Here is an 11516-nt window from a genome sequence, read left to right as displayed (position 1 = left end):
GGCCTTGAATGGCAGAAGTGGGGCTGATATATGTGGCCTCATTTAGAAGTGTCCTCAGAATGTACATATGCAAAAAAAAAAAAATCTGTAAAAGTATGCTGCTCACACACGTACTCAGTCGTCTCATTATATATCAAACTTGCAAAAAAGTCCCACCCCAATGTCCTCCCACTACTTCTCCCACAATCATCCATAAATGGTCATGCTCAATTGCTTGGATTTATATGACGTCATGGCCTGTTCATTAAATATGACATTGACAATCCTTTATTTGTCCGTTCCAACATGTACAAGACACATACGAACTGAAATGTCATTTTCGGCACAGTACCGCTAAGAGCAGGCATACGTCACATGGGTGGTATGTGTGTATACCCAATTAACTTGGGAGAGATGATGAAATGTTTTTTATGGACTGAGGCCGATCTCAAAGTTCGACACCAGGTGTTGTTGACAAATAGGAAGGTCAAAAGCATCCATCTTTGAGGTGTCCTCGGGGGAGTTCTTCAGAACAGACTGTTCCTGATTGAATCAAGGCCATTTGAGGGAGTCAAATCGTAGATTAAGAAGTTGTTCTTCTTTGAGAAGACAAAACAGTGACTAGCCTTCTCTGTGTGTCCATGCTGGATTTCTTCAATTCCAATTTAGTTATTCCTTCTCTGAATGCTTTTCCAAGATGAGATCCATTTTGCGATTCAAATCAGAAATCGCCCCAGTCTGTGTTCCCACAGCCCGACCCAATCCTTCCGTTGCGTTGAACAGCCGTTGGGCCCCTTGAGTGGCTGCCTTTGTCTTCCGAATTTGTTGATACACCAGAGCAATGCCCAGCCCAATCAGCAGGTGCCCCGCGATCACAGCTCCAAATAGGTAGATGTCTTCCACGTCCTCGATGGAAAGAGCTGAGAGGCACATGATCCTCCATTTATCCCAGGAGTCTCTCACGTACCCCGCACCAATGGTTCCATCAGGGCAGCCAGGCTCCCCCGAAATTCTTTTTCTTGTTGAAAAGATTGTGTCAATTGCGAGGAGAGTCCAGCTGATCATATTCGTATTTGATGTTTAGATTAGAGGACAGCGCAAAGAAATAGGCTTTAGAAAAGTTCAGACAAAGACAAGACACAGAGAGCAAGCGGGGAAAGAGGGTGCCGAAAAAAATGCGACCGCGGTCACCAAGAGGCAAGATAGGTGGTCAGGCTAGCGTCTGTTGTCAGTGGGTACTAGCCACCATTTAGCCTTTCTCGAGTGTTGTTTTCGGCTGTACGAAATGTTCAAATCACAAAAAGGATAATGTTTCTTCAGAGTTCCTCAAGAGGAAATCAAGAAGGGCAGAGAAGTGCAAACTTTTATGAAACGACTACGAGAAAAGCACTCTCCAATAGAGCAGAGTTGAAGAATGCACAAGATTGCAGTGACCACTTTGTTAAAAGTTTTTTTGATATTTTTTTATATACTTTACACGTTTAGTATTTCCCGTTTAAGTATTATCTTGGTGTTGTTTGTATTTTCATTCTTAACAATCAAATCAAAAAGTCAGGGTCAATATACTTTGTCAGGAAAGATACTTCTACATCTCTCTTATTTATTTTTTTCAAAAATGTGTGAGAGTACATATGACTACAAGACAAAAATCAAATATGGCGATGATTTAGTAATTGTTAGTTTGGTAAATGGATATTGTAACGGTACAGTGGGAGAAGGAGATGGAGGCAGGGACGACGTTAGCTTGCAGCGTGTTTATTAAAATATATAAATGAAGTGCGTGACTCATCTGAATGTATACGCTGTGACTATGTGTAGCGATTATATGTGGAGTTTTACCGGGTGGTGTTGAAGGTGAGTGTTGAGATCGGTGCAGAAGTCCACAGGGCAAGGCAGGCTCGGAAGTCCAGGGACAGTCAAGGGCTGGAGCGAGGTGTCGTTGTTGCTTGTTAGGGCTACATTAGTAAACATTGATGGATTAATTGATATGTGCTTGTTTGCTCTGTTGCTGTAGTTTCAGTTCATATCCTTCCTGATAAAAAAATATTTTCCTTTTTTTCATCAATTCATGTTTGTGAGATTTTGACCACTTTTCACTGAATTGTTCTAAAAATGCTTCATGTTGTTGCAGTTTGCATACAAGCTTCTACTGTTGAAATTAATATTTGACAATTTGTTGTCAGATTTAATGTTGCTTGGTTAAGCTGTATAATGAAATTAATTATTATTGATGTAAGAGAAAAAATGTATCTGGATCTGAATCATTCTCTAACTTCTGACTCCCATGATCTTTTTTGCAGATTTTTTTCAGTTCCATTTTCTAACTACCTCCAAGCACGTGGCTTTCTTGCAACAGGTTTATTCAAAGCCTTCTCTTCAAATCAACCAAAACACATATGACAATATAAGCTTAACAAGTATATACAATTGACATGCACAGCATGTAAGCATAACCCAATGTCCTAAAATGTAACCAAGTACTTAACCTCTGCTGCCTGCTATTTGGAGGATTTAGACATTTGCAAACATGGCTGGAAAGCTAGTCTTTTCTTCAGTAAGTCAAATACAACAAAGTATGATAGCCGCACAACTTGTAAATGTCACTTAAAAAAAAAAGCATTTTTAAACTTCAAAATAAACTACACGTTTTGCGCATTTAGATTACAACACTAATGACACATGCATACATACAATTACATTCGTACCAAATCACACAACACAATATATGTGATTTTTCTATTCTTATAAACATTGTAATTGTTGCAAAAAAACCACAACTTTAGCATATTTAACTTTAGTCTGCTTCTATTATGTAACCACCTTCTGTACAAGTCTATCCTGAATTACTGTTTTAAGTAATTGCTTTTCCCGTTTAGCAAATTAAGTGGCTGCACACAAGCAATCGGACTTTACTCACCTTACCACGTGACCCTGGAAAGACTTCAATGAGCTTAGCCGGTCTCCGGAAGGACAATGTCATTAACCTTTGTAGATACTGACTGAAGCACATTGTATACATGTTATATAATTTCATAGTTGGTTTTAATAAATAAATACAATGTATAAATATTCAGTTCATATTTACATATACTGTGATTAAAAATGTATTGTATTTGGTAATTTCATGCAAGTATATGTTAACTTTATTTTTGTTACAAAACCCATGTAAATTGGAGAGGAACATATTTTTGTTTCCGGTTTTGGTCACATTGTTGGGGGGACAATTAATATGTGACGGAATAAGGGAAGTAGCATGAGACAGCAAACATTTGATGGAAGAGGTTAACGGAGTCTCAGCTGGAAAAGAAACTTAATTCCCTCGGAGTTTGTGAGGCCAATGAGGTATGATTCTTTGTCATAATGCATGTGAAATCTATGTGTTTTCTTTTATTTGATGTCAGACTAATTGTAAGTTCTGTTTTTTCTTATTCATTAGTTCTGACGGCATTTTTTCCGGCATTTTTTGGCATTACTTTGGAGGAGAAGAAGGCTGTTTGAGAAAACCGAACAACTTGAGCCTTGATTAAGACCTCGGAGGGAGTAACAACCTTTGCATTTGTTCTGGTTTTCTGCCACGTTTGTCTTAGTTGCAAACTTAACAGGTAATCATTCTTTAAGCGAGCCCAAAACTCATTAGCCAAATACTGGAATTTGCGCCATCTCTTCTGAAGATACAGATATTCTTTGATAAATTGTCCAGATGGAGGCAAAATTACAGTTGGCTTCATTGTCAGGGTATGCTTAGCGGTCAATGGTACTTGTATTCTGCACTGAGTGGTCTGCTGTTGACAATTGTCACAATCTCTTAGAGAACTGCTGTAAGAACACTTGTAATTGTTCAAATTCTTTTTTCTAAACGCTACCCATGTGGCTTGCGGCAGGGGGATTTAGAATAAATTCACAACCTAGAACCTTCATCCTTTCTTGATGTAGGTTCTAGGTTGACGAGCATTTCCTCTTGTAGCTGCAAAGGCTCCTAAAGCATTGATAAATGCATCATCTGTCATGTCATCAGTCATCTACATGTGTATTGCTCTTGAACATAGACGAGTAAGTAAGATACCATGTTTTTTCAGATCCCTTGACATAAAATGGACCAAAACAATCCACGCCAGCATAGGTGAATGGTGGAGATTTATCTGTTGATTCCGGTGGTAAGTCACCAGTCCGCTGTGGGCCTCCTCTACTTTCTCCACTTGACACATTTGAAAATGTGACAAGAGACTGCATGTTGCAACCTAAAATCCATAATCCATGAGATCGCAATTCATTCGTTGTCATTACGCAACTTTGATGATGTATGTTCTCATGAAACTGCTTAATAAGTAAAGCTGAGATGTGGCTGACCTTTGGGAGTATATTGCAGGATATTTGACGCATGGAATTAATGCAGCTTTGCTTATAGATGCTCTCTTTGTCCAAGAATAGACTCAGCTTTCTTGTGTTGCTGGTTTTGAGTTGAGCAACTGTTTTCTTTTTTTGTCAAGATCTTTACCTCCCCAGCCAAAATCCTTCTTCTTGTTCAAGCATAATTATTGTTCATTGGTTCTTGACTTCTCATGTTTGTATTCTTTGACATGTTGCAGTCCTGCAACTGCTTGTACGGCTTTTGACAAATATGAAACGCGATCAAGGCGATCCAATAACGTTCTTTCTCCTTTCTATTTAGTGTTGAACACAAATGTTTTGCAGAGTTGAGGATCGTTTTCGTTAGTTTATCCCACCTTGCAAATTGATCATGTAGTTACGTTTTTTTTTTCTTTAAGTGGTAATAGAAGTTCATAATGTCCATCATCCTTCTGTGATATATTCCCTCTCAATTTTGACAGAAATGTGATGTCTTTTTGAGACACAGACTCTTCTCCAGTTCTTTATGAGAAATCTGACTCAAGAACCTTTACGATTTCTTAGAGCGAAGTTTATCTGACTTTGGTTCGGTTCAAGTTGGTCTCTTTATTTTGATGTTGGAAGACATTTCACCAACTAGCAGAATTTATCCGACAACTATGTGGTGACTGTTTCCAATAACATAGCCACAGGGGTTCTTTTGGTCAACAAAGTGCCGTCCAAGATCTGTGCATTGAACGTAAGGCTTGTCATCCTTTCCAAAAACAATTCTCTTGGATGTAGAGCAGTGATTCTTAACCTGGGTTCGATCGAATCCTAGGGGTTCAGTGAACCGGAAGTACAAGAGACACAGCGATGGAGGAGCGGGAGCATGCAGGAGTGTATCCATCCTCGATTTGATGTCTTTATATGTTAGGCCAATACTAAATTAGAAATCAATAAACATCTCTCACATGTGATTGGTAAGTTCCTTCATCACTTTGTCTGTTTCACTTCTGGTTCACAATCTATATGTCCGTTTTACTTCCGGTTCTACTGACATAGGAAAAACACTTTTAGCGAGATCTGGCAAAATGTTGTTTTCCATAAATATCCCTTTAGGGCAGTGGTTCTTAACCTGGGTTCGATCGAACCCTAGGGGTTTGGTGAGTCGGCCTCAAGGGTTTGACGGAGCCTCCGCCGCGGAGGTCAAGACACACCCGACTCATCGTGTAAATAAAAACTTCTCCCTATCGGCTTTATGGACATGGCAACAGCAGAAGTCAGACTGATTTGCATGTGTGTAAGTTGTTGTGAGTTCATGTAATATGTTGGTTTTGTTCTTTGAACTAGGTGATGTTGATGCACAGTTCATTTTGTGCACCAGTAAAAAAAACATAAGTGTCTTGAATTTGAAACAAAAAGATTTTATTTTTTTGCTAATGAAGGGTTCGGTGAATGCGCATATGAAACTGGTGGGGTTCGGTATCTCCAACAAGGTTAAGAATCACTGATGTAGAGCCTTTGTATCCAATCATCAAAGCTATCTAATTGTAACACTTAGGGCCAGTCCCAATAACCCCTTCACCTTACTTTTTAACCCTATCCCTAAATTTTGCGTGTTCTCGTGAAGATAGGGGGTCCCAATGACTATTTGCATGTAGGAGTAGTGGGCATAACGAGATGTAGGGGGTGTGAACCTCGCCCTTTAGAGTGAGGCATTTCAGATGCTGACATGAAAATTCCACAATTCTGCATAAGTTACCAGTTAGTTTGTAATGTTAGCAAGTTAGCCAACATTAGCCTAAAATACTAAATAATAATACTAAAATCCTAATAGTTTAAGGCTCGCGAATAATCTCAGCCGTTAATTCTATTACTGGTGTGTTGTGTAATGATGAGACTATGTACGGTACCTGTTATTGATATAAAGTACCACGGTACTAATTAATTACAAAAAAGTTACTACTGCCTTCGGAAAATACCTGTAGTTATTTTTCATCCACATATGCTGCCGTGCAGAGGTGACATTGCTGAGTCGAGGCGTGGCACATGTGTGTATTAAAACGCACACACTGAGCACTTACAAGCAGAAAAAGTGTAAAAAAGAATAATGTAAAAAAAAAAAAAAAAACAGCAATTCTACTGGTTAAGGAAAAGGCAATTAAATGAAAAAGGTCTGAAAGGCATTATAAAGGTATTTGGGCTTCAAAACTATCAATAAAGATGACGCTTCAAACACAAAAGCATAGTGCTGCATTAAAACACACCTCGTCAAATGTGTCAATACAGCTTTACCACCTTTGCTTCTAACTTAAGTAAACACAAAAGACATTCAGATCTGGACAAGGATTTTAAAGAGTAGCATGTAAAATAGCTAACAGCATTCCCTGTGCACATACAGATACATAGATGTTACAACATCTACTGACTATTAGCGCAGTAAAATGGCCCAAGTAATGTAAATGAATTGACTGCATTTCGTATCAAAGTCCCACAATTAAATTGGTACATTGTGTGTCTTAACTGCTACTTGTTTTATCTGTGTACTTTTAGCCTTATTGTTGTCAGTATTTACTAAAGAATGTATTTGTCTTAAAGCACAGATCAAACTCAGCGACAATAAATCATGAAGCATTTAATACAATGTCAACAAAGGTTTCTATTGAATTCAAATTAATTTCAAGATTATGGCAGCTGTATGTAATATGTACAATAATTGTAAACTGTTCTTTGAGTGCAAAAGGAAAAACCCATGTGTAAAATGCGCCTTTTAATTTTAATTCCAATCTTTAAAATTGTTATATGGTTGCAATAAGAAACATGTGTGTAATCATACGTTTTATCATAAAAGTTATGTTAATATGAAGCCAATCATGACATTTTTGTGGTACCAATTATTTTGAAACATATCAAACAGTATTGAAATACATAACAAAATGCATTTCGGTACCAAAATATTGGTGCCGGGACAACTCTTGGTGGGACGTAACTACATAGTAGTTTACGTTCCAGAACGTAAACAATGCAGTGATGTAGCAAGTGGTCTCCCAATTCCTAGGGAAGATTACAAAGCTCTACCCATTTTTGTTTAATTTTGGGGGTGCAGTGGTAGTGGGTGAGGGGGAGTATTGGTTTTGTGCCATATAGTGTTATCTTGTACCTTTTTTAGATTGTAGGTGAGGCAGTATAGTTGCCTGAAACTGCAATGTTTGGGCAAAATCAGAACGACTATTGGTTTGTCTGAGCCTAGGGGGCTAACAACAATGGAGACCAACACTGGATTTTAACAATTATTCACATTTAACTGTAAATATTTTTTTCCAACGTGGAACTGTGCACATTAACACGCACACATATATATACACACAATAAAAAAAATACAAATTAAATAGTCAGTTTTGGTTTGCTGTGAGTCAAAATGTGTCTCGAGTGGTCAGCTGTTTTCTCGCTTTCCTGCTCCTTCATTGTCTGCGTGCTAATTGGAGGAATTAGACAGTTGCAAACATGGCTGGAAAGATAGTGTTTTTTCTGTGTCAAATACAACAAAGTATTTTAGTATCACGGCAACACTTCTGGTAAACGTACATTTAAAATAAAAACATCTTTAAAGGGGAACATTCTCACCAGACCTACGTAAACGTCAATATATACCTTGATGGTGCAGAAAAAAGACCATATATTTTTTTAACTGATTTCCGAACTCTAAATGGGTGAATTTTGGCGAATTAAACGCCTTTCTGTTTAGCCCTCTTAAAGCGATGACGTCAGTACATGACGTTGCCTAGGTTAGAAAGCCGCCATTTTCATTTTCTCAAACACATTACAAACACCGGGTCTCAGCTCGGTTAGTTTCCGTTTTTTCGACTGTTTTTTGGAACCTTGGAGACATCATGCCTCGTCGGTGTGTTGTCGGAGGATGTAACAACACTAACAGGGAGGGATTCAAGTTGCACCACTGGCCCGAAGATGCGAAAGTGGCAAGAAATCTGCCGCCAGACCCCATCGAATGTGCCGGAGTGTCTGCACATTTTACCGGCGATGCTAAGGCAGACATGGCACAGAGATGTATGGATAACCTGCAGATGCATTTGTAACGATAAAGTCAACAAAATCACAAAGGTGAGTTTTGTTGATGTTGTTGACTTATGTGCTAATCAGACATATTTGGTCGCGGCGTGACTGCCAGCTAATCAATGCTAAAATGCTATTTAGGCTATAGCTGTATGTACATTTGAAACTATATTACATTTCCTTCCACCCACATTTAATGCAAAAAAAACACTTACCAATCGATGGATTTAAGTTGCTCCAGTGTCACAATATGCGAAAGTCCTGATTGTTTGGTCTGCACATTTTACCGGCGATGCTAACGCAGCTATTCGGCCATGCTATGGCTATGAATAGCGTCAATAGCTATTCGCTCAATAGCTTCAGTTTCTTCTTTAATACTTTCATACTCCAACCATCCGTTTATATACATGCGTAATCTGTTGAATCGCTTAAGCCGCTGAAATCCGAGTCTGAATCCGAGCTAATGTCACTATATCTTGCTGTGCTATTCGCCATTGTTTGTTTACTTTGGCAGCACTGTATGACGTCACAGGAAAATGAACAGTGGCTTCGAGAGAGCGAAAATAAGGCACTTTAAAGCTTTTTTTAGGGATATTCCGGGACCTACACATACTTACACATATCTCATTGTTCAGCAATCTTCTGTGCTTTTTTAATAAGGTCTGAGAGTGTTGATCGTTGTGCTCCTGACTCCAAGACTTCTTCTTCAATGGTCCTTTGGGACGTAGTAGTATTAGTGTTGAATATTGATGTTGTCCATCATACTATATTATCATTGTTGTTGTTGTCGAAGCAGTGTCAACGTTTTATTTGTTCAGCTCCTTAATGTATTTGACAACAAGTATTCTTGCTTCTGGACACCCATTCAGGTTGATGTAAGATTTCACAGTTGGTGCTCCAAGTTCTCGGAAATTTCACCTGCTTCCTCAAGTTGTGTGCTTTCTTGGCGATTACAGAATTATGTTTGGTGAGGTGCTCATTCCTGTGCACATTTGTTCTCTTCAGCTTCTTTCTTTGTTTCAGCAGTGCCATTTTAGATTTTCTGTTAGTGAGTTTCACTGAAACAGGGGTGTCAAATGTACAGGCCAGATCAGACCCGCCAACATGTTTTATCCGGCCCACAAGATGAGTTTGGTAAGTATAACATTGAGCTGATATTCTTAAATGAAAGAAACTGCTTTTCTAAATGTGTCTACTGGATGTCGCAATAGCAATTATTTGCATCCCATGTTGGGCATGACTTTAAAGGGGACGGAGCTCACTGCCTTACTTACGCTGCTTATTAGTGATAGTAAACAAAATGTGGATTGTCACATTCATGCTTTGAACGTCAAAGATGTTGTTGGTAATGTGACATGTGACATTTATACCTCCCATAACCCCCCAAAAAGTCATTTTAATAATCTGTACATTTCGTGTTGTACTTATGACTGCTTGGGAATGATTTTCTGGGCGCACATATGCTGAAATATATGTAGCTGCTTGTAACTTCATTTGTTTTTAATGAAATTAGTCCAAATTCACAAGTTTTGTTGTAGATGATGCTACATATGTACATCGGTTAAGAAAAACATTAATAACATCCTTTTTCTGTAATTTTATTTTGTTATTATTATTGATTTCATCTCCTGATAGATTAAAAATAACACCAATGGGAGCATTTTAAAAGTCTGCCAGACTCAATTCCACCTATTTGACTGATGAACATTATCACTTCATTTATTTAGGAAGCACTGTTAACAGTGTAATGGCCATAGAGTCCATCGATGTATGTATATATATATATATATATATATATATATATATATAAATATTGCCAGTAACAATTAACCTGTGCTCAGCTGGAAAAATAAATATATATACTAGAGATGCGCGGCGTGCGGTCTCATCCGCGGACTCCGCGGATAAACCGCGGGTCGGGCGGTTGACATGACGAAAACATAGATTTTAATTAGATTCGTGCGGGTGGCGGTTGAACCATCCGAAGGTTCTGGGATCGGTATCCATTGCCATTCAAAGAGCCATTCAAGACCTGTGTCATAAAGCGAAGAAGACAATAGGAGACGCTATTATTCACTTGAATGACTGCCGGCAGTCACCCAGATAATAAGTATTAGATCGTGCTAAAAAGCCATTGGCTTTGTCGCTTTCTACAACATGTACGATCTGCTTGTCAGTCCAGCATCATGTTGTGTGTGGCTTTCGCGGTAATACGCACACGACTGCAATGCATAGTGGGTGATACAGAGTACACTGATGGTTGTGATGTAAACAACTTTAACACTTACTAATATGCGCCACGCTGTGAAGCCACACAATACACGATTGACAAACACATTTCGGGAGAACATCCTCACAGTAACACAACATAAACGCAACACAACAAATACCCAGAATCCTTTGCACCCGTGATAATCCTGAATATAACCTCGTGCGTCGGTAAGGTGGGCGGGGTTTGGGGTGCGGGTGTGTCAAATATATTCAGGAAATGTCACGAATACAAAGGATTCTGGGTATTTGTTGTGTTGCGTTTATGTTGTGTTCTCCCGAAATGTGTTTGTCAAATTTGTATTGTGTGGCTTGACAGCGTAGCACATATTATTAATTGTTAAAGTTGTTTATAGCACAACCATCAGTGTACTCTGTATCACCCAGTATGCCTTTCAATCATGTACGTGTAATTGCGTAAGCTGCACACAACATGTTGCCGGACCAACAGTTGGTTCGTACATGTTGTTGAAGGTGTCTAAGGCAATGGCTTCACAGCACACCCATATTCTTGTCATCAGGATGAACGCTATTGGATAGTCGCGAGAATGTTAGCGGCTCCAATTGTCTTCATTATTCTCTGAAACAGGTTTAAATAGCTCTGTGAGTGGTAAAGGCGGCCGACCTCTGATGTATTTCAGCGGGCGGTTGGCGGGCGGGTACGCTCCTGATAAAATGTTGGTTCGGGTGGACGGCGGGTGGATGACGACTTTGGTGATGCGGTTGCGGATGATATAATTGCCTATACGCGCATCTCTAATATATACTATATATATATATATATACATATATAATATATATATATATATATATATATATATATATATATATATATATTTATACCTGGCTGTTATCTACCGCCCCCCAGG

The sequence above is a fragment of the Nerophis ophidion genome, linkage group LG05, assembly GCF_033978795.1.
Source record: "Nerophis ophidion isolate RoL-2023_Sa linkage group LG05, RoL_Noph_v1.0, whole genome shotgun sequence".
Classification (NCBI taxonomy): Eukaryota; Metazoa; Chordata; class Actinopteri; order Syngnathiformes; family Syngnathidae; genus Nerophis; species Nerophis ophidion.
This window is presented reverse-complemented; position numbering follows the sequence as displayed.